Consider the following 22,667-nt stretch of genomic DNA (forward strand, 5'->3'; position numbering starts at 1 on the left):
CCATTTTGTTTCTCACTCTTGCTTTTGCCTTAGACCTGGTCACATCTCATTAACCCTGCTCCTACTAACCTTGCTCCCTAACCTCTTGGCCGCACCTCTCTTCTTCCTGAGAACTGGGGTAAGGTTGAGAGGGCCGGGGGGAGGTGTTGGGGTGGTTTGAGAGCCCCTCCTGGGGACTCAGGTTTCTGGGAGGGGAGTTGTGCTTTTGTATTGTTTATCCTTTGTATATTTCTGTATATAATTGTATATAACTGTATATATTGTAAATAGCTGCTTGTAAATTCTGCTAGCTGTAAATAAATTGCTTCATCTATATTCCCAGAGTCCGTCTGAGTTAGCTGGGGCAAATACAAAGTGTGGGAGGGGCGGGGTAACCCCCAAACCATCACAGTGCTTCATCCAGGATTTGCTTCAACACCTCCAGGGACAGCAGCTCCACCACCTCCCTGGGCAGCCCATTCCAGTGCCAATCACTCTCTCTGACAACAACTTCCTCCTAACATCCAGCCAGATATCCCCTGGCACAGCTTGAGACTGTGTCCCCTTGTTCTGTTGCTGGCTGCCTGGCAGAAGAGACCAACCCCAGCTGGCTACAGCCTCCCTTCAGGTAGTTGCAGACAGCAATGAGGTCTGCCCTGAGCCTCCTCTTCTTCAGGCTGCACACCCCCAGCTGCCTCAGCCTCTCCTCACAGGGCTGTGCTCCAGGCCCCTCACCAGCTTTGTCTCTGGGAGTGTGCACTGCCCTCCCCACCCCAGCAATCCCACTGAGGATTTGATATCATAGAATCATAGAATGGTTTAGGTTGGGAGGGAACTCAAGGATCATCCAGCTCCAACCCCCCACCACAGGCAGGGACACCTCCCACTAGAACAGGTCACTCATCCAACCTGGCCTTAAACACCTCCAGGGAGGGAGCAGCCACAACCTCCCTGGGCAACCTGTGCCAGTGTCTCACCACCTTCACTGTAAGGAACTCCCTCCCAGCATCTAGTCTAAACCTCCCCTCAGCCAGTCTAATCTCATTACCCCTCCTCCTGTCATTACAAGATCTTGTCAATAGTCCCTCCCAGCCTTCCTGTAGACCCCCTTCAGACACTGCAAGGCCAGTGTGTGTCCCCCTCCACGGCTCAGCCAAACAAGCTGACTGTCTTGATGGCATCACCATGCACAAGAGAATTCCAAAACCACCCAAGAAATCAGATCCTGCCCTGATATATCCAAACAGGTCAAAGCAATCACTGGGAAGCCCCCAGCTAGGAGCTGAGATCCTGCAATTAGAGCATCACAAAACAAAGCCCTGAAACCTGCAGGCATTTCAACCTGGTAGGGCCACACAAAGACAAAACCCTTCCACTTTTCATACAGAAGCAGTGCAAATCACTTCAGATTTTTGTTATTGTTATTATTTGAGAAAGGAAATGGTCATATTTCAATCCAGTCAAGAGTGAAATTGAGTTTAACAACAAAGCAATTCCTATTAGTGGAGACCTAAGGGAGGAGGGGGGAAAGCCTGGATGAAAAGGAAAACAGTGGAGAAATGCATCAGACAATGGTGGAATTAAAAGCAGCTTTGCTTTACTGCTGATAATATAAGCACATAATGATCTACCTCATCACTAATGTGCTCCCCTCCCATACAAACACTGTAAAATCACAGCAGCAGAAACGATTGGGATTTAATTCCTCATCCCTGGAAGTGTTTAAGACCAGGCTGGGTGAGGCTTTGAGCAAGCTGAGCTAGTGGGAGGTGTCCTTAGCTGTGGCAAGGGGGTTGGAACTAAATGACCTCCAAGGTGCCCTGCAAGTGGAGCCCTCCTGTGATTCTGAATTCTGCCCCTCCCAGCAGGGAAGGGTAAGGGGGAGCTGTGCTTTGCCGACCCTCACTCAGGCTGGGCTGCCTTCTTGAGGCTGCCTGGAGCAAGATCCCACCTCCCACAAGGGCTTCACCACGAGGGTGGTGGAACACTGGGGCAGGTTGCTCAGGTTGAGGTCCCATCCCTGGAGATATTCAAGGTGAGGCTTGACAGGGCTCTGGGGAACATAATCTAGTTAAGGATGCCCTTGCTGACTGCAGAGGGGTTTGGATTGGATGATCTTTGGAGATCCCTTCCAATCCAGACCATTCTCTGTGACTCCCACCCACAGCAGGGTGCTTTAGTCTGGGCTGATACCAGGGGAACTGTCACCCCACACTGGGCTGCTCCTGCCCACCCTCCAGCTGCCTGGACCACAGGCAGAAGCCTGGCAGGGCTCGTGCTTCCCAGAGGCAGATGTTGTTAGGAAGAGGTACCTAATGCCCTGGGATGTTTCCCAGCCCCTGACTGCTGAGGGGAACACTCCTTGCATGTGTGTGAGGCACCTGGAGGACTGCAGCCCTGTCCTCCAGCTCCCACTCCAGTAACCAACCTGGTGAATCATCATCAGCAATTAGCTGCTTTGTTGGCTTTGCTCTGGTGGGTGGCTTGGCTTCAGGATGGCTCCTGCCCCTTCACCCCAGCAAGGGCAGCAGAGAAAGGAGAAAATGGACAACAGAGAAAAGTGTTTCTCCTCCAGCCTCATGCCCCATGATGGATCTGGCCAAGCCAATGCAAGCTGTGAGAGGAGAGGACCACCCATGCCCCACCAGCCAGGGTCCAAACCAGGGGGTGTTCAGCAGGGGCAATGAGTGGGCAGCATCCCTGCTTGGGAGAGAGGCAAAGGGAAGCTCCTAAAGCCAGGCAGACCTGCATCACAACCTGGGCCTGCCAAAACCCACCCTCGAGATCATCAACTGGCTAAATCCTGTAAGCTCTGCATTTTCCTTCACCTCCTCATATCTTCTTTCCCACAGAATGTCAGGGGCTGGAAGGGACCTCAAAAGCTCATCCAGTCCACCCCCCCTGACAGAGCAGGATCACCTATACCAGATCACACAGGAAAATCTCCAGTCTCAATACCCTCTCTTCCAGCTCAAAACCATTGCCTCTCATCCTATTGTCCCAAGCCCCTGTTGTGACCCAGCAATCACCTCTGAAGGAGCACAAAGCAGGTCAAAACTCCAAAACACAACCTCCTTCCCACCCTGAACACGCCCAAACCCCTCAAATACACCCAAAAAACCCCCACCCCAATCACACACCAATAAGTTTTCAGAGGGACTGCCTTGATTTCCCTTGCCCCACTGTGATGGTTTGGGTGTTACCTGCTCCCCCCCACACTTTGGAAATCACCCAGACTGGACTCAGCCAAGCTGGAAATTAAAGAATGAAGCTTTATGGTTACAGCTTAGCACAACACACAAGCAGATATTTACTGTCTATATACAGCTCTAGACAGAAAGAGACAAGGTTAAAAGGTAATACAGAATTCAGCCCTCCCAGAAACCAGTCCCCAGGAGGGGCTCCCAACCACCCCTTCCACCTTCCTCCCACCCTTCTCCCTTACTCCAGCCCTTGCCTTATGTTTAAGGTAGTTTGGAGGGTCAGCCAAGGGGGTTAGGAAGCAGAGGGATTAGTCACACAAGCAGGTCAGGTTAGAGAGAGAAAGAAGTTCAGCCCAAAGCCCAGACAGCGACTCTCTTATCTGTGTTCATGTTCTCAGACATCTCAGCAAGCCTACGAGTGAAGTAGACATCACCACTGTTTCCTTTTCACAGCCTATCATCTAATTCCTCTCACTGAAATATCCCAGCTAGGCTCAAACCAGCACACTCATTTCCCAGCCAAAACAAACCCTATTTCATCTGGTTGGAGCTTAGCAACTGGAGGGTAGGGAAGCATCCCTGCAGGACACAAAGTACAGGGGGTGCTGGCAGACACTGCCCAGAGCTGCTTGCTCAGGGACAATTGTGCCATGGTTTACAACAAACAAATGGTGACACCAAATCCCTGACTGCCCAACTGCTTCTCCTGTTAGTGTTTCTAGATGGAGCTGGCTGCTAGAGCAGCCAAAGCCACAAAAAGCCCAGGCTGATAGGTCTGGCACCCTACACCCTGCTCTTCATCACTGCCTTTACTCACTGCTCAAGCTTCTGGGGACAGACAGAATCCAGCTCTAACATGGAACAAAGCTGCAGGTGGGGAGATTCAGACTGGAGGTGAGGAGGAAGTTGTTGAGCATGAGAGTGGTGAGAGCCTGGAATGGGCTGCCCAGGAAGGTGGTTGAGGCTCCATCCCTGGAGGTGTTTAAGGCCAAGTTGGATGAGGCTGTGGCCAACCTGATCTAGGGCAGAGTGTCCCTGCCCATGGCAGGGGGGTTGGAACTAGATGGTCTTTGTGGTCCCTTCCAACCCTGACTGATTCTGTGGTGCCCTTCCATGTATCTTCCACCACCACTGAGCCAAGAGCAGCACCACTGGCATGAAGAACATCCCAGGGCACAGAGCACCACTGGAAAGTCTCTTCAGGATGCCGAGATGCCATCACTCCTCATCTTCATTCACCTCCACTGCCAAGGTCCTTGGGTTAAAAATTCAAAGTTTGCCTAGTCTGAAGTATCAAATCTTAAAGCAATTACTCTGCCCTAAACCTTTATTGGCTTTAAAGATTAACTCCTCTCCAACGAGGCACCTCCACTTGTGTCTCCTCAGAAGGATTCACTACTTGACTATGAAGACAAAGGAATATTAATCACATCATGTATTACCAAATGGACTTTTTTGCACCATTTTCCTTTCTTCTTTTTCCTTTTCTTTCCTGCCCTCCCCCTCTCTCCTCCCCTCTCCTGTCTTTCTTTTCTGTTCTCTCATTCTAGTCCTTTTTTCCCCCTTTCTTTCCTCCCCTCCCCCTCTCTCATCTTTCTTTTCAGTCCTAGTTTTTCCTTTTCTTTCCTCCCCTCCTCTCTCCCTTTCCCTCCACCCTTCTCCTTCCTTTCTTTTCAGTTCTTTCTTCTTAGTTCTCTTTTTCCTCCTTCTTTCCTCTCCTCTCCTTTTTTCCCTGTTCTTTCCTCTCAGTTCTTTTCCCCCTTTCTTTCCTCCCCTTCCCTTCTCTCCCTCTCCTTTCTTTCTTTTCTGTTCTTTCTTTTCAGTCCTTTTCTTCCCTTTCTTTCCTCCCCTCCCTTCTCCACCTCTCTCCCCTCTCTTTTCCTTCTTCTCTGTTCTCTTTTCAGTTATTTCCCCCTTTCTTTCCTCCCCTCCCTCTTTTCCCTCCCTCCCCTCTCCTTTCTTGTCTATTCTTTCTTTTCAGTTCTTTCTTTCCTCCTCTCCCTTCTCCACCTCTCTCCCCTCTCCTTTCTTTCTTCTCTGTTCTCTTTTCAGTTATTTTCTCCACTCTCATTCCTCCCCTTCCTCCTCCCCCTCTCTCCCCTCTCCTTTCTTTTCTGTCCTTTTTTTTCAGTTATTTTCCCCTTTCTTTCCTCCCCTCCTCTCTCCCCCCTCTCTTTTCTTTCTTTTCTCTTCTTTCTTTTCAGTCCTTTTCCCCCCCTTTCTTCCTTCTCCTTTCTTGCTTACCCTGTAGACAAACCAGGGCAGGCAAACTGCTGCAGGAGCTGGAGCTGAGGTCACCAAGCACTCAGTCAACAGAGGCTGAGAGGAATGCAAAACTCAATTTCAAGCGGGCTCCGTTCCCTTTGAAGTCAATTAGGCAACTCTGGAGGAGCTCGGTTGAAAGCAGGTGGACAGAGGCAATCGGGGGAGAAGCAGTTGAGTTAAAAGGGCAGTAAAAGCACAGAGCAATTCCCCAAAACGCTGCTGATCCATCAGCTAAGAGAGCCTGTGGATGAAGACAGGATCTCAACACCTGATTTTAGAGCAATCCTTCATGCCCACACTGAAAGAGCAGGGCTGGGGCACACTGCCCAAGCCACCCTGGCCACCAAAGCCCAGCAGAGTGGGAAGGCTGGGATGTAGCACATGCCCGGTGAGGAGAGGCTGAGGGACCTGGGGCTGTTTAGTTTGGAGAAGAGAAGACTCAGAGGGGGTTTAATAAAGGTTTATAAACATCTCTGGGCTGGGGGTGAGGACAGGGGTGGGACAGGACAAGGAGCAATGGATGGAAGCTGCAGCACAGGAGGTTCCAGCTCAACACAAGGGGGAACTTCTTTACTGTAAGGCTCCCAGAGCACTGGAACAGGCTGCCCAGAGAGGTTGTGGAGTCTCCTTCTTCAGAGACTTTCAAAGCCTGCCTGGATGTGTTCCTGTGTGCCCTGAGTAAGACTGTATGGTCCTGCTCTGGCAGGGGGGGTTGGACTGGATGATCTCTTTGGGTCCCTTCCAACCCCTGGCATCCTGTGATCCTGTGACTTTTCCATGGGGTTGGATCCAACCATGGGTTAGAAACCCAGGTGTGTCCATCAGGGAGAAAATCTGAGAGAACTTATCCCCATGCCAGGGGCATTCCCCTTGCTTCATGCTCAGGATCCCTCAGTATGATGGGCATCCTGAAAAGAGGGCTGGGAGGAGCAGGCAGTGGCATCTGTGCGACCCAAAGGAGCCCTGGCAGGGGTGAGAATCTGACCAAACCCAGGCAGCTCCTCACGGCACAAAGGTTTGGGGTCTTTCCCTCTTAGATTTACTCCCAGACAAGGGGAGAGCAGCCTGCAGGCACAGCCTGTTCCCACACCTTCCCATGCCAAAGCTGTCTGGCAGCCAGGCTCTTCTGAATTTCCAACCCCAAGAGGAGAAAATGAGAACCAGCAAATCGAGGAGCAATTGGAGCTGCACTTGGCATTCCTGAGGGTTGATAAATCTCCTCCAACACCAGTAAATAACCAGACTTTGCTGCTCGCCTGCAGGAGGGAGCATCCCCTCTCCAAACACCTGCAATAAGACACTTGCAATTACTGCTTTGTCTCCTGGAAACTAGTAAATAATTCAAACAATCTTCCTCTCCCCTCCCTGCCCCCCCAGCTCTTTCCCCCACCACCTCCCCCCCCCCCCCCCTTTTGTTTTTCATTTTAATTAATCCACATAGAATTTTGTCCTCCAAACACAATCACAGCAGCAGAGGAACAGCAGGTAGAGAATCTCATTACCCAGCTTACCAGCCAGATCCTGGAGCCATTATTAATAGAGACTTCACCAAGCCAGGAATTAATAAAGCCTGATGGCAAGGGGGAAGGGAAATGCTCCTTCTGGAGTGCAGTGTCCTCTTCAGCCTGTGCCCAGGATGCCCAGTGGTCAGAGGTGCCAGGAGGTTGCCGTGCTTTAGGGACAGCCAGCACCTTGCCTCCTGCAGCACCTGGCAGCTTCACCCCTCAGCCAGACGCCACTTTCCTGGTCAGTGAACACAGTCTGGAAGGAGCTGCCGAGTTCACAGCGAGGTGGGGAGCTCAGGAGGTCTGTTTCATCATGTGCAGGTCATTGCACAGCCTCTTGCCAAGCCACTGGCAGGAGAGAGAGCACAAATGTACATCCTGGTGGTGCTGCGTTCATCCTTCCCTTCTCTCTGCTTACACCAGCACTGCCTCGGCACCAGGAATCACTCTCACCTGCTGGTAGCTTTACACAGGTGCAAGCACTCAGGCCCTCTCCACTACCTGCACCGGGAGGAGAGAGCAGGATCCTGCTGCTTGACACCCCAGCTGTGAGGGCAACTCCCATGCCCAGCTGCTTTTGAGAGTTCGGGGCCTGCCTCACGTTCACAGCTCTTCAGCAGTGAGCATTCGTCCATCCCTCCACACCTCCACCCATCCACCCACTCACTCACCCACCCCCTCATCCACCTACCTCTCTATCCATCCCTCCACCCCCTAGATGCTGATACTGCTTTCTGAGGGCTCAGCTCCCATGGGGCAGGTGCCCAGAGGAAACCACCTCCTCTCTGCAGCACCCACTGTACCACTGGGTTTTTCTTGCTGACACAAAGCAGTTCCAGAGGAGCAGCAACGAGCACAGTCACCAACAGGAGGAACACCTTGCTCCTGAGGGATCCTGCACTCACACCACACTCATGCAACAACTGTCAGAGAGGAAAACACTGGTGCAAACCAGAGACACTTGCACAGAGAGGCATGGCCGTGCTGGTGGCAGCACAGCCTTGTCCTGCCCTTTCTTCCCTCTCTGGCTTCTGGCCTCCCCATTCCCCTAGCCCCAGAAAGCACCATGCTGGGTCTGCAGGCTGCTGGGTGTGGAGGCTGTTGAGTGTGCAGGTTGCAGGTGTGCAGGATGTTGGTGTGGAGCCTGTTGCTGGGTGTGCAGGATGTTGGTGTGGAGGCTGCTGCTGGGTGTGCAGGATGTTGGTGTGGAGCCTGTTGCTGGGTGTGCAGGATGTTGGTGTGCAGGCTGTTGCTGGGTGTGCAGGATGTTGGTGTGGAGGCTGCTGCTGGGTGTGCAGGATGTTGGTGTGGAGCCTGCTGGGTGTGCAGGATGTTGGTGTGCAGGATGTTGCTGGGTGTGCAGGATGTTGGTGTGGAGCCTGCTGGGTGTGCAGGATGTTGGTGTGCAGGATGTTGCTGGGTGTGCAGGATGTTGGTGTGCAGGCTGCTGGGTGTGCAGGATGTTGGTGTGGAGCCTGCTGGGTGTGCAGGATGTTGGTGTGCAGGCTGTTGCTGGGTGTGCAGGATGTTGGTGTGCAGGCTGCTGGGTGTGCAGGATGTTGGTGTGCAGGATGTTGCTGGGTGTGCAGGATGTTGGTGTGCAGGCTGCTGAGTGTGCAGGATGTTGGTGTGCAGGATGTTGCTGGGTGTGCAGGATGTTGGTGTGCAGGCTGTTGCTGGGTGTGCAGGATGTTGGTGTGCAGGCTGCTGGGTGTGCAGGATGTTGGTGTGCAGGATGTTGCTGGGTGTGCAGGATGTTGGTGTGCAGGCTGCTGAGTGTGCAGGATGTTGGTGTGCAGGATGTTGCTGGGTGTGCAGGATGTTGGTGTGCAGGCTGCTGGGTGTGCAGGATGTTGGTGTGCAGGCTGCTGCTGGGTGTGCAGGATGTTGGTGTGCAGGCTGCTGCTGGGTGTGCAGGCTGTTGGTGTGGAGGCTGCTGCTGGGTGTGCAGGATGTTGGTGTGCAGGCTGCTGGTGTGGAGGCTGCCAGGCAGGCAGCTGTGATTCACTTAGAGGCTGGACGGTTTCTCTGCCTTGATCATCTGCACTTAGACAAACAGCAGCAGATCAATAAGCGGCTCTAATTAGAGGTGTTAATAGCGCTGGGAGCTGGCGTGGGGAGCACGTCGAGGCAGGAGGGAGAACAGTTTGCAATCTAAGGAAAGCCACGGGAGGAGCTGGGAGAGCTGAGATGCTCAGGACCTCCCCAGCGGGTGGGACAATCAAGCTCCGGGAGCTGAGGTGAAAGTGCTGAGGCAATGTCCCCCCGCGCTGCTGAGCTTGACTAATGTATGCAGATGCTCTCTTCAACGGGGAGTTTTGCCAAGCCACCGTCGTGGTTTTTCATCACCATTTGTTCCCTTCCAAGGATCTCCATCAGTGGTGAGCGTGGGGACAAAGCCCGTGTGCAGGTCACATCTCGGGGACTTTGGCTCCCCCTTGCACTACAGACAGGGCAAGGAGCAGCAGCAGGGCAGCCTGATTCCCAGGGCTTTACCCTTCCAGCCCTGCATCCATTCCTCCAGTACCTCCAGGGCACAGCAGCTCCAGGGCAGAAGGGACAGGGGATGTAGTCATGGACATAGCACAACTGCTCTGGTCCCATCAGCCCTCTCCAAGCTCGATCCTGCAAAGCAAAGAGGCTCCATGGCCCCAAGGAGGGACTCAGGAAAAGGTCATCTCCCACATCACCGTCCCCTCTGCCCAGGAAGCTGTCACACAGCCTTGCTCAGCAGGACAAACAGGCAGGAGGTGCTCCCCGGGGAGTGGGTCCCTCTGTCCCCCAGAAGGTGGTGGAAGAGGGGACCCCTGGGCAGCCACTGCCTGATGCTGAGCTGTGCAATCCTGGCAGCTCCAGCGCTTCCACTGCTTTCCCAGTGGCTGTCTCCCTGGAAACTGGAGCCAGTGCCGAGGTGGGAGGCAGGACAGGGCATCACTTCCCTTCAGGAGAGGTGGATGGATGAGCTGTGCAGCCATCGCTCCCAGCAGGGAGATGGAGGGAAGGCCACAGCTCCTCTGCTGCTTGGCTCGCTGAGGCTGAGCAGGAGCAGGCATGAGGCAGCCCCACAGCCCCCCAGCACCCTGCAGCTCCCTCTGCTCCGGGCTCAGCAGAACTCAGGGCCACATAGCAAGGGACACTCACTGCAGGAGAAACAAAGGACTTTGTGGGGAGCTGAGAGGGAACAGCAGGAGGAAGGGACAGGCAGAGGAGGAAAAAATGAGAGTGAGGAGGAAAAAATGAGAGTGAGGAGGAAAAAATGAGAGTGAGGAGGAAAAAATGAGAGTGAGGAGGAAAAAATGAGAGTGAGGAGGAAAAAATGAGAGTGAGGAGGAAAAAATGAGAGTGAGGAGGAAAAAATGAGAGTGAGGAGGAAAAAATGAGAGTGAGGAGGAAATCTGAGGAAGCCAAGAAGAGTTACTCAGAGAATGCTGGAAGAGGATGTAGCAGGGGAGCCTGCTCACACCCAACAGAGCAGAAAGTCTGTTCAGTCTGGAGAGGAAAAGTCTCCCAGGTGACATTATTGTGGCCTTCCAGGATCTGAAGGGGGCTACAGGAAAGCTGGGGAGGGACTTTATTTTATTTCAGGTAGTGATAGGACTGGGGGAAATGGAATGAAGCTAGAAATGGGTAGGTTCAGACTGGATGTTAGGAAGAAGTTCTTCACCGTGAGGGTGGTGAGAGCCTGGAATGGGTTGCCCAGGGAGGTGCTGGAAACCCCATCCCTGGAGCTGTTTAAGGCCAGGCTGGATGAGGCTCTGGCCAGCCTGATCTAGTGTGAGGTGTCCCTGCCCATGGCAGGGAGGTTGGAACTAGATGATCCTTGTGGTCCCTTCCAACCCTGACTGATTCTATGATTCTAAAGTCAACAATGCAAAGGCACTGAAGAGTCTAATTCCTTGCAGCTCCTGCTCCCCAGGGAGCAGCAATGATGTCTGAAACACAAACAGGAATTAAACAAGAGGCATCTCAGTCAGCTTGTTCAGCCTGCAAAGGGCCTGAGGACCAGAGCCTCAGATGAGGGCAGAAAGGACCAACACAATGCCCTCAGTGAATCCCTGTGCCAACCCTGTGTCACACATTAGCACTGCTGCACCACCACCACGCTCTGGGCTTTTCCTGTCATTTCTTTCCCTTTGGGGACATCCCAGGAGGCCTCTGCTCAAGCCAGGCTGCCTCTGCCTGCAGCAGCTTCCATCTATTTCAATTAGAGAAACTTCCCCTGAAAGGGTGGCAGAGAGCTCAGCTCCTGGGAGGCAGAGCAGGGGGAAGCAGGCAAAACAACCTCTGCCACACTTGGGACTGCTGCTCAGAGCCTCATTTATCATCTCCCAGCACTGTGGTCATGCCCAACATCCCCCACACCAGGAGGGGGAGAGGGAGGGACCAGCAGCACCCCAGCGCTGCCCAGGGTTAATCGAATCTGGCCTCTGCCAACAGCATCTGGCAGCCTGGGGCAGGAGCATGCAGCGTGGCCAAAGGCAGACAGCAGCCTGGGGACTCGCCCAGAGCTGGATCTCCTCCTGGAGCTCACATCAAGCTTAGTTAGAGCTCCAGTGATTTATTAGGAGAGCTACTCCTTGGAGCAGCTGTAAGCTGCAAAGCTGTAGTACAGGCATCTGCTGCACCAGGGAGGCTCCTGATCACCATGGGGTGATTTATGGGGCAAAAGAGGCTGGTTCAGCACAGGGTGTCCAGCATGCAGTGACCCTTAGGGATGGCTGGGTCAGGACCAACTGACACCAAGCCCAAAGCATCCCCAGGAGACGAGCTGGGGGTGGCAATACTCAGAGAGGGACACCTCCACCACCCCACAGCCCAGCAGCAGGAGGCAAAGCAGCTACAAGCACCACTGCCAACAAGTTGAGGAGCAGAGGCTGCTTAGAGGCTACAGCTCAGCTCCAAACCAGCCCATTTTCTTAGGATTACAGAATCAAGCAGGTTAGAAGAGACCTCCAAGCTCATCCAGCCCAACCTAGCACCCAGCCCTGTCCAATCAACCAGACCATGGCACTAAGTGCCTCAGCCAGGCTTTGCTTCAACACCTCCAGGCACAGTGACTCCACCACCTCCCTGGGCAGCCCATTCCAATGCCAATCACTCTCTCTGACAACAACTTCCTCCTAACATCCAGCCTAGACCTCCCCTGGCACAACTTCACACTGTGTCCCCTTGTTCTGTTGCTGGCTGGCTGAGAGAAGAGACCAACCCCACCTGGCTACAACCTCCCTTCAGGTAGTTGTAGGCAGCAATGAGGTCTGCCCTGAGCCTCCTCTTCTGCAGGCTGCACACCCCCAGCTCCCTCAGCCTCTCCTCACAGGGCTGTGCTCCAGGCCCCTCACCAGCTTCATTGCCCTTATCTGGACACTTTCCCATACCTCAACATCTCTCTTGAATTGAGGAGCTCAGAACTGGACACAGTACTCAAGGTGTGGCCTGACCAGTGCTGAGTACAGGAGCAGAATAACCTCCCTTGTCCTGCTGGCCACACTGTTCCTGATCCAGGCCAGGATGCCACTGGAAAAAGCTTCTCCAGTTTTTGCCTGGAGCAGCCAATCAAACCCAAAGAGTTGCATTTGACTGCGAGGGGTAAAAAAACCCATCCAGGTCTATTAAAAAATGATGCAAGACACCTTGAGAGTGTCCTTTTAATGTAATTAAAAAGCTATTTAAAGGCATGCCAAATGTTTCCTAATTAAAGGAGTGCTCCATTCTGTAGCCATAATGACCACCAAAGAGCAGCAATTGTGAGAGTTTGTAGTGAATCCCAGGTTTTTAAAGGAATAATTACTTCATGGGAAAGCAGTTACTAAATTAAACCTTTCTTCCCCTGCTGTTATTTTCCCTCTTTAGCTCAATTTGTGCAGCAAGTGGAATGCTGAAATCACCTGGGACAGGCTTTTCCTTTTTTTTTTTTCCACTCAGAATAAGGAATATTTCCAAGGGAGTAAGAACAGGAAGGTGGAAATGGTGTGGGGTGTCCCAGCCCTTTGTGTACAGCTGATGGGGAAAAGGCAATGAGGTTGGAACAGAGCAAAGTGTGCCTGCGTGGCTGGGCACCTGCTGCACTGCTGACAGATCTCCAGCAACTCCACCACTCCAGATCTCCATCACTGCCACCCAAACGAGGACCACCAAGGCAGGCAAAGCCTCTGCAGCTTGGGGACCAGGCTTGGTAGAAGCACAGAATGGTTTGAGTTGAATCCCAAGCACAGATATGCAATCCCAGGCACCAATCCAGGCTGGGCAGTGACTGGCTTGAGAGCAGCCCTGAGGAGAGGGACTTAGGGGTGCTGGTGGCAGAAGCTCAATATGAGCCAGCAGTGTGCTCTTGCAGCCCAGAGAGCCAACCAGAGCCTGGGTTGCATCAGGAGAAGTGTGGGCAGCAGGGCAAGGGAAGTGATCCTCCCCTTCTAGTCTGCACTGGTGAGACCCCACCTGGAGTACTGCATCCAGTTCTGGTATTACAAGAGAGACATGGAAGTGCTGGAAGGTGTCCAGAGAAGGGCCACGAGGATGATCAGAGGGCTGGAGCTGCTCTGCTGTGAGGAGAGACTAAGGGAGTTGGGGCTGTTCAGTCTGGAGAGGACTCTGAGGTGACCTTATTGTGGCCTTCCAGTATCTGAAGGGGGCTACAAGAGAGCTGGGGAGGGACTTTTTAGGCTGTCAGGGAGTGACAGGACTGGGGGAAATGGAACAAAGCTGGAAATGAGTAGATTCAGACTGCATGTTAAGAAGTTCTTACCATGAAGCTGGTGAGAGCCTGGAATAGGTTGTCCAGGGAGGTGCTGGAAGCCTCATCCCTGGAGGTGTTTAAGACCAGGCTGGATGAGGCTGTGGGCAGCCAGATCTAGGGCAGGGGGGTTGGAACTAGATGATCCTTGTGGTCCCTTCCAACCCTGACTGATTCTATGAAAGGAGTCTTTAAAGGTCATCTGGGCCAACTCCCCCCTGCACTGAGCAGGGACACCTTCAGCTGGATCAGCCCCCCAGGAGAGATTGTCCTGCTGTTCTTGGAGTCAGCCACAAACTATGCTGATCATCTGAGGACCAGAGAGGTAGTGGAGCATCGTTGAAGACATCCAAAAGCCAACTGGACATAATCCTGGGCAACCTGCTGTGGGTGGCCCTGCTTAATTAGGGGGTTGGACCAGATTACCTCCAGAGGTCCCTTCCAACCTCAGGCACTCTGGGATTCTGTGATGACCAACCCAAAGAGCAGGAAAGATGCTCCTGAAGGAAAGGTGACACTGCACACCACAGCCTTGACTGCAAGTCTCAGCTCTGTGCTCAGACATCATCATAGCATCACAGAACTGCTGAGGCTGGAAGAGACATCAAGTCCAACAGCTTGCCTAGAGCTCAATCCCACCACTACTGCTAAGCCACTGCCACTAACCCACATCCCTCAGCACCACATGCACACACCTTTCCAATCCCTCCAGGGATGGTGACTCCACCACCACCTGGGCAGCCTGGTGAGAGGCCTTGAGCACAGCCCTACAAGGAGAGGCTGAGGGAGCTGGGATTGGTTAGCCTGGAGAAGAGGAGGCTCAGGGAGACCTTATTGCTGTCTGCAACTACCTGAGGGGTGGTTGTGGCCAGGAGGAGGTTGCTCTCTTCTCTCAGGTGGCCAGCACCAGAACGAGAGGACACAGCCTCAAGCTGAAGGTGAGGAGAAAGTTCTTCACTGAGAGAGTCATTGGACACTGGAATGGGCTGCCCGGGGAGGTGGTGGAGTTGCCGTCCCTGGGGCAGTTCAAGGCAAGGTTGGACGTGGCACTTGGTGCCATGGTCTAGCCTTGAGCTCTGTGGTAAAGGGTTGGACTTGATGATCTGTGAGGTCTCTTCCAACCCTGATGATACTGTGATACTGTGATACAGAGGGAGGGGGAAAGACAACTGAACGCTCCCAGCCACACCACTGACAAATCCCCACCATCAGAGCTTCTCTCCCTTTCCTCCTCCTGCAGGCTGGCTGAGCAAGGGCTGCAAGGGCTCTTCTCTCCCTTTCCTCCTCCTGCAGGCTGGCTGAGCAAGGGCTGCAAGGGCTCTTCTCTCCCTTTCCTCCTCCTGCAGGCTGGCTGAGCAAGGGCTGCAAGGGCTCTTCTCTCCCTTTCCTCCTCCTGCAGGCTGGCTGAGCAAGGGCTGCAAGGGCTCTTCTCTCCCTTTCCTCCTCCTGCAGGCTGGCTGAGCAAGGGCTGCAAGGGCTCTTCTCTCCGCAGCAGAGCTCACAGCGCTCCACGGAACCTGGCTCTGCAAACCACTTGGTGCTTGTTCTGCAGCCAAGGTGTGTGCCTCTGCTGCAGCCCATCAGCTCTGCCTGGCTGCTTGCAAGGGGAGGCTCAGGCTTTGAACGTGAGCCCAACTACTCTAAAGTGACCCCAGGCTGAAGGCAGAGGGAGGCAGCGGAGGCGCAGCGGTCACCGAGCAGCTGCGCAGGCAGGCGGCAGGGGGCTGGCTCCCGCTTGTCTGTTGCAGGAGCCTTTGGTAGCAGATGGAAAGTCTGATTGCCTCTGCTGAGAATAGATTAGGAGGCTTATCTTTGATCTTGACTTTCTCCTGGTTAGCCAATTTCTTGAGGGGCTCTCTGTGGGGAGATGTTACAAGAGATTTATTAACCAGATGAGCTGCAAGGCCAGGAAAAGCTGCTTCTACACAACACTCTGTCTCTCACACAGGCACAGGCTTAAACCCTGTTTGAAGGCACTCAGCATCTTTCCTCCCCGGGGCACTTGAGCAGATCTACTCCTTCCTTCACAGTGGACTGGCAGAGGTTCATCAATGCAATGGGAAGCTGCTGCAGCCCTTGTCTAGCCTCCAAAATGCCCTTATCTGCCAACAACAGCAAATGCAAGCACCTTAGAAGTTAGGCACCAAGGGCAGAAGGAGGTGTAGGTAGAGGAGGCTTGCCCCTAGCATCCCCAGCACCATCACAGGGTCAAACTCCTCTTGGCTGCTCTTGCAACAGAGGTTGCAGAAGCCCAGCTCTTCCCAGGTCTGGGGAACAGGCAGCACCTCCAAAGCTGTCCTGTGAAGGGTTGATTTTAATGCTCACTGGTTGTTGGGAGCTGGGGCTGGCTGGCCAGCTCCACAGCTCAGCTCGGACAGAGAAAGGGGATGCTCTCCACTTACCTTATGCAGCCTCAACATGTGCTTCCAGCAGCATGTTGCTGGCCAGCAAGTGTGAATAATTCATTTCAAACTGCTCTTCGTTGAACTTGATCCACCAAACACTCCTTGTGCTGCCCCAGGGGTGGGCTGGTTTAGCAATGGTCTCGCCCTGCAAGTGAGCAAGCCAAAATGTGCTCTGAGGCACCTGCTTAAGGCCAGCAAAGGAGCCAGGGTTAGAAACTCTGAGCTCAAAGCGTAGCTCATCAGACTGCCTTATCTGCACCACACATGGCCATGGCAGGAGGTGACACTGATGAGCCTTTGAGATACATGTGAGCACAGCAACCTAGCTAGCAGTAGCTACAGAGGAAAGAAGGAGCAAGGAAAGAGATGAGGTGATGGGGGAGGCAGATGAGAAGCAGAAAAAGTAGCAGAGAGAGAGGAAAGCAGAGAGGAAACCTGCACCTTCATCACTCCCAATCCACCAGGGGAGGTTTTGCTTCTTTCCTCTGCAGGCACAAGTTTTGACTGGTGCTCAGAAGAGAGCTGCTGCATGGGTGCTGGTGGCACTCTCGAGTGGAGCAGCGCAGCCCCATATGGCCTAAGCTGCCAGCCAGCCCAGTCTGGCCTCAGGCTGCACTGTGCCTGGTAATTTGGAGAGTATTTGGCTCTGGGGAAAAGAAAAAGCAGGCCAAAAACCTGCTTTCTCCCAGACTTCAGCATCTCCCACAGAAGCTCCTGGAGAAGCAGCAGGAAGAGGATGTGGCACTGGCCATGTGTCTCCTCTAAAAGCCATGTCCTGAGCTGCCTGCTGCTGCTCAGTGTGCCCCATCCTGGCCAGCACATTCTACCCTTACTCCCTTCCAAAGCAAACACAGTGGGTGGAAACAAAGCAGACATCATGCCTGGATGGACTCTGGAATTTCTTTGCCAGCACTCCCCATCAGAGCAGCTGTGTGGTCCCCTAGCAGCCCAGTGGCTCTGTGAGAATTAGCCCCATACCTTGGCACCTCCCTAGGAGCAGTATTGGACTGATCAGAGCAGCTGTGTGGTCCCCTAGCAGCCCAGCTGCCCTGTGAGAATTAGCCCCATACCTTGGCACCTCCCTGGGAGCAGTACTGGACTGATCAGAGCAGCTGTGTGGTCCCCTAGCAGCCCAGCTGCCCTGTGAGAATTAGCCCCATACCTTGGCACCTCCCTGGGGAGCAGCCTGGGCCCATCTGGTGCTCAAATGCCATCAAAAAACCCAAGCACAGGTAACCCCCAGGGACACACACCAAGGAGCCTTGGTCTTTCTCCATCAGTGTGTGAGACACTTGCAACAGATGAGGCTCCAGGCAGAGGAGGAGCCTGGCGAGTGCACCGCTCAGATTACACAGGAGCTATTCCCGGCTCTGCCTTCAGGCTTGAGGATGAAAAATGAATTCAGCAGCCAAGCTACAATTCATCTCAGCTGGCTCAGGTCTGCCTTTGCAGGCAGGATCCAAGCATAGACACCACTTAGCCCAGCCAATTTCCTCTGCTGATGCTTCACCCAAGACCCTGGCAGGAGCGAATCATTAATTACAGAGGCTGGAATTGCCTCTCTACTAGATAAGGGGAAGCCAAACGCAGGTCAGCAGCTGTACGTGCCCAAGAGAGCAGCAGCAAACTCTGCCAGGGGGTGCTGCTGCAAAGCAGTCCTAGCAGGGGATGCCCTGAGTGCTGTGTGCTCAGCTAACCCTGCCTAAGGGCTGCCCCAGCTACAGGTTCCAGCTTGGTGGGTGGAATAGCAATGCCTCGGGGAGGGGAAATGCTGCCACGCTCAGGACTTTATTGCCAGCTGTAGCCAGCTAGAAGAGGCTTCCTCTGCTCCCCATGGGCTCTTTGCACCTGTTTATTTCCACCCACACATCTGCAGGTGCTTTGCAAGGGTCAAGCACTCTGCAGAGACAGAGCCACAGGGCCAGGACTGACACCTGCTGGGGAGCTGTGACTCATCTCCACCCAAAAGCAGGGCAGGGAGCTGGGACCTTTCCTGCTGCACCTGAGGCTCAGCATGGACCCTGCAGCTCCAGTTCTCTGAGCCTGTTTGCTCAGTATTATCGAGGTCACACACGAAATGCCCCCCCTGCCCCCAGCCAGGCTTTGGATGACTCACAGGGAATACAGAAGCATCATAAAATGCCTCCCATTCCACAGAGTATCCTGGAAGGTAGCAGCCTGAGAATCTCACCCTCATGAACCAAGATAAAGCTGCCACTCCACAAGCTGCTGGCAAAGTTTCTGGGATCAACCTCATCCTCAAATGCTCATCCAGGTCAGCATCCTGTCAAACAGTTCCCTATCCTTTCCTGTGTCACTCCCCCCCATCTCCAAACCTCTTTCTTCCACAGCTAGGACTTGCTCCAAACCTCCAGTCTTTCCCAGAGGAGCGGGAGGTCAGCCCCACACCTCTCTCAGTTCCTCTGGAGCAGGTTTCCAAGACATGCTGACTCCAAACCCAGGACCTGCAGCCATTCAAGTGGGGACAGCAGCTCCTACTGACTCATAGCTGGAGCTCTTCTCCCATGCCATCAGCAGCTCCTGCTGTATACCCTGTGACAGCAGCAGGATGGAGCTGCTCACCTGTAGTGCCTCACAGCAAACACCACCACTCCAGTCCTTCCCTGCTGCTCTGTAAATGACACCCTAGAGAGGCCTCTGTTATGAGGACAAACCCAACATCTTCCAGCACTGAGCACCTCCAGGTAATGAAGGCTCACTGTGATCAGTGCCACAGAGGTGGAATGCAAAAACACCATCAGAGTGGCTTACAATCATAACATCATTCCAGCTGGAGAAGACCTCTAAGATCAAGTCCAGCTGTCAACCCAACACCACCACAGCCACTAAACCATAGAATCATAGCATTAACCAGGTTGGAAGAGACCTCCAAGATCATCCAGTCCAACCTAGCACCCAGCCCTATCCAGTCAACTAGACCATGGCACTAAGTGCCTCAGCCAGGCTTTGCTTCAACACCTCCAGGGACAGTGACTCCACCACCTCCCTGGGCAGCCCATTCCAATGCCAATCACTCTCTCTGTGGAGAACTTCCTCCTAACATCCAGCCTAGACCTCCCCCAGCACAACTTGAGACTGTGTCCCCTTGTTCTGTTGCTGGTTGTCTGGCAGAAGAGACCAACCCCACCTGGCTACAGCCTCCCTTCAGGTAGCTGTAGACAGCAATGAGCTCTGCCCTGAGCCTCCTCTTCTGCAGGCTGCACACCCCCAGCTCCCTCAGCCTCTCCTCACAGGGCTGTGCTCCAGGCCCCTCACCAGCTTCATTGCCCTTCTCTGGACACATTCCAGCACCTCAACATCTCTCTTGAATTGAGGGCCCCAGAACTGGACACAGTACTCAAGGTGTGGCCTGACCAGTGCTGAGTACAGGGGAAGTCCCCATGTGCCATGGCCATAGGTTTCCTGAACACCTCCAGGAATGCTGACTCCACCCCCCCCCCGGCCAGCCTGTGCCAATCCCTGACTGCTCTTGCAGCAAAGATTTTTTTTTCCTAATATCCAACCCAAACCTTCCCTGGTGGTCACTTAAGGCCATTTCCTCTCCTCCTATCACTACCTGCTTGGGAGCAGAAACCAGAGCAGCTGTATCCTGCATCCTGAGTCTCAGAGCATCATGGTCTGACTGCTTCAGGAGGCTGCAAGAAACCCTTCACTAACACAGGGGACAACCTGTCCTCACTCAAACCTCTTCCTGGTTTCTAGGAGTTAGAATTTGGCTTAAATCCCCCAGCACAAGGTCTAAGAGCCCTTCTGTGGTCATTAATTATGACATCAGGGTCCATCAGCTGAAGTGCTGCAGGTACAACAGCTAACAACTCATTCTGCCTGCCCTGTCACCTCCCAGGCCCCACAGGCTCCTACCCAAGCCCCAGCTCTGCAGAAAGAGTGCTCAGAGAGGGAAATTTAACAGCCATAGCTCCCAGCCCAATCTTTTCTCTTTTTAAGATGCATTTCAAGATTGTGCTGTCTGGTAACCTCCTGGAGTTACAAGGGAGGCTGCTTGTTAACAGCTGACCTGAGCTGGGTTTAATTGAAAGGCAGCTGCTGGCTGTGGGAGCAAGAAGGGAAAGGACACTTTGGGAGGCTGCCTGCAGAGCAGGCAGGAGCACAGGAGCCAGACAAGCAGAGAGCACCCTCTGCAGCTATGCTGAGGAGAGCCAGGCCCTTGCTTTGGGTTCTTCAGGTCTGGAGAGTCCTTGGCTGCTCAGAATCATGGAATCCACCTCTCTGCAGAGATTCAAGACCCACCTGGATGCCTTCCTGTGTGATCTGCTCTAGGTGACCCTGCTCTGGCAGGGGGGGTGGACTGGATGAGCTTCTGAGGTTCCTCCCACCCCTTAACCTTCCGTTATTCTGTGACTTCTCTTGGAAAAGATCTTCAACATCATCCACTCCAACCACAATGTAACGCTTCCAAGTCTGGTGCTGGCCCTCAGCTCCTGCCTGGTAAATGGGATCCAGCTTTGCTCTGCACTCAGCATGCACCCACAAGCCCTCAGGAGGACATCCAAGGGCAGGCAGCACACCGCTCACACACACATCCAGCACCTTGCAGCACCTGGAGACAGAAGCCCTCTTCAAGGTATTTTTCCATGGAGGTTTTCCCCCAGGCTGCTGAACAGAGCAGACAGAGCACTCCTCTGCACCACACAGTTCCCCTGCTCAGGCTGAATGCTCATGCATTTCACCTGTAGAGGGGCCAGTAAAAGTAGGATGAGAGCCAGCCAGGGATAAGCTGCTGCAGGTCCTCCAACAGCTTCACAAACCAGCAAGTCCCTTGAGCACCTCACAGACAGTCCTTGTTTAATCATCCTGTAAAGACGTTCCCAGGGGAAGGGTGAAGTTTTTGGACACCATTTTACATCCTGGAAGGAGAAGAGGAGTTCACAGCTACAAGCAGCTCCCAGGACAGCAGCACTGACAGCAGATTTGCAAACAGGATTAGTTGGGAGCAGCCAACTGCTAAGCCCAGCTCCATCATGCAGGATGCCTGCTGCCTTGGGCATACCACTTCCTCTTCTGCTTCAAAATTCTCCTGATCTGCAATATTTATCTCACACACAAAGCCTTTTTTTGTTTCTTTTTTTTGGGGGGGGGGAGGGGGAAAGGATGAGGAAAGGAATTTATTAGCAGAGGAAAAGCAAATGAAGCATCGCACAGCAGTACTTTGTAGCAGAAAATATTGAGCAGGCTCCCACATTGCAGCATTATCAATACCCTAAGCCTGTAATTCCACCAGAGACCAAACAAGTTCATTTTGAGAGTTTCAGCCAGTGACCCAGGGCCATTATCATTCTTGCTAAATATAGCTTCTCCTGGAAATATTGACCATCAAGCTGTGCTTTCAGCTGCTCAGAACTTACCAGGGTATTCCTGGGCTGCATCAAAAGCAGAGTGGCCAGGATATCGAGGGGATTGTGCTCTGGTGAGACCTCATCTGGAGTGCTGTGCCCAGCTTTGGAGCCCTCAATACAGGAAGGACACAGAGCTGATGGAGCAGGTCCAGAGGCGAGCCAAGGAAAATGATCAGGGGGTTGGAGAACCTCTGCTATGGGGATGGGCTGAGGGAGCTGGGGGTGTTCAGACTGGAGAAGAGGGAGACCTAACAGCAGCCTGTCAGTACCTGAAAGGAGCTACAAGAAAGATGGAGAGAGACTGTGCACAAAGGGATGTAGTGACAGGACATGGGGCAATGGCTTCAAACTAAAGAGCAAATTTAGATTGGATGTTAGAACAAGTTCTTTACCATGAGGGTGCTGGAACACTGGAACAGGTTGCACAGGGAGGTGGCTGGGGCCCCATCACTGGAAATATTCAAAGTGAGGCTCAACAGGGCTCTGGGCAACTTGATCTAGTTGAGGATGCTCCTGCTTGCTGCAGAGGGAGTTGAACTAAATGACCTTTAGAGGTGCCTTCCAACCCAGACTGTCCTATGACTCCTTCTCTCTTTCCTCTGCAGCCTAAGCAGCTGTCATTTTAACATTGCAGCCTAGCTGTAAGCACACCTACACACGGCTGTTTCCACCTTGCATTAATCCCCTGCTCCCCTCTAGAACCATGTTTCAGCTCAGGGTGTTGCTGTTTGTCCTTGTTTAAGGTACAAAGTAGATGCATGTCCACAGCTAAGCCTCACCAGGTCTCACTGATGTCTAGCGACTGCTGGCTGTGGCTGACTCTGGCTACTGTCTCTGGACACTGTGGACCTGTGTCCTTGCTGGTGATGACACTCTCAGCTTGCCACGTCCCTGAGCAGCCTGTGCCAATCCCTGACCACTCTTGCAGCAAAGAAATTTTCCTAGTATTCAACCTAACCCTGCCCTGGCACAATTTCAGGCCATTTCCTTTTGTTCTATCACCTGATGCCAGGGAGAAGAGCCCAACCCTCACCTCACTCTAACCTCCTTTGAGGGAGTTGTAGACAGCAATGAGGTCACCCCAGAGAAGAGCCCAACCCTCACCTCACTCTAATCTCCTTTGGGGGAGCTGTAGGGAGCAATGAGGTCTCCCCTCAGTCTCCTCTCCTCCAGGCTAAACAACCCCAGTTCCCTCATCTGCTCCT

General features: G+C 53.3%; 1 long non-coding RNA gene across 1 annotated transcript; it reads right to left on the reverse strand.

The window, feature by feature from the left end:
* Positions 1-6,432: 6,432 nt before the first annotated feature.
* LOC135179706 (uncharacterized) lies at positions 6,433-7,424 on the reverse strand. The gene is made up of 2 exons (XR_010304083.1): positions 6,959-7,424; positions 6,433-6,734 (listed from the first exon to the last, which is right to left on the reverse strand). It is a non-coding gene; the product is annotated as an uncharacterized LOC135179706 (long non-coding RNA).
* Between the last annotated feature and the right edge of the window lie 15,243 nt (positions 7,425-22,667).

The sequence above is a fragment of the Pogoniulus pusillus genome, chromosome 11 (assembly GCF_015220805.1).
Source record: "Pogoniulus pusillus isolate bPogPus1 chromosome 11, bPogPus1.pri, whole genome shotgun sequence".
NCBI lineage: Eukaryota > Metazoa > Chordata > Aves > Piciformes > Lybiidae > Pogoniulus > Pogoniulus pusillus.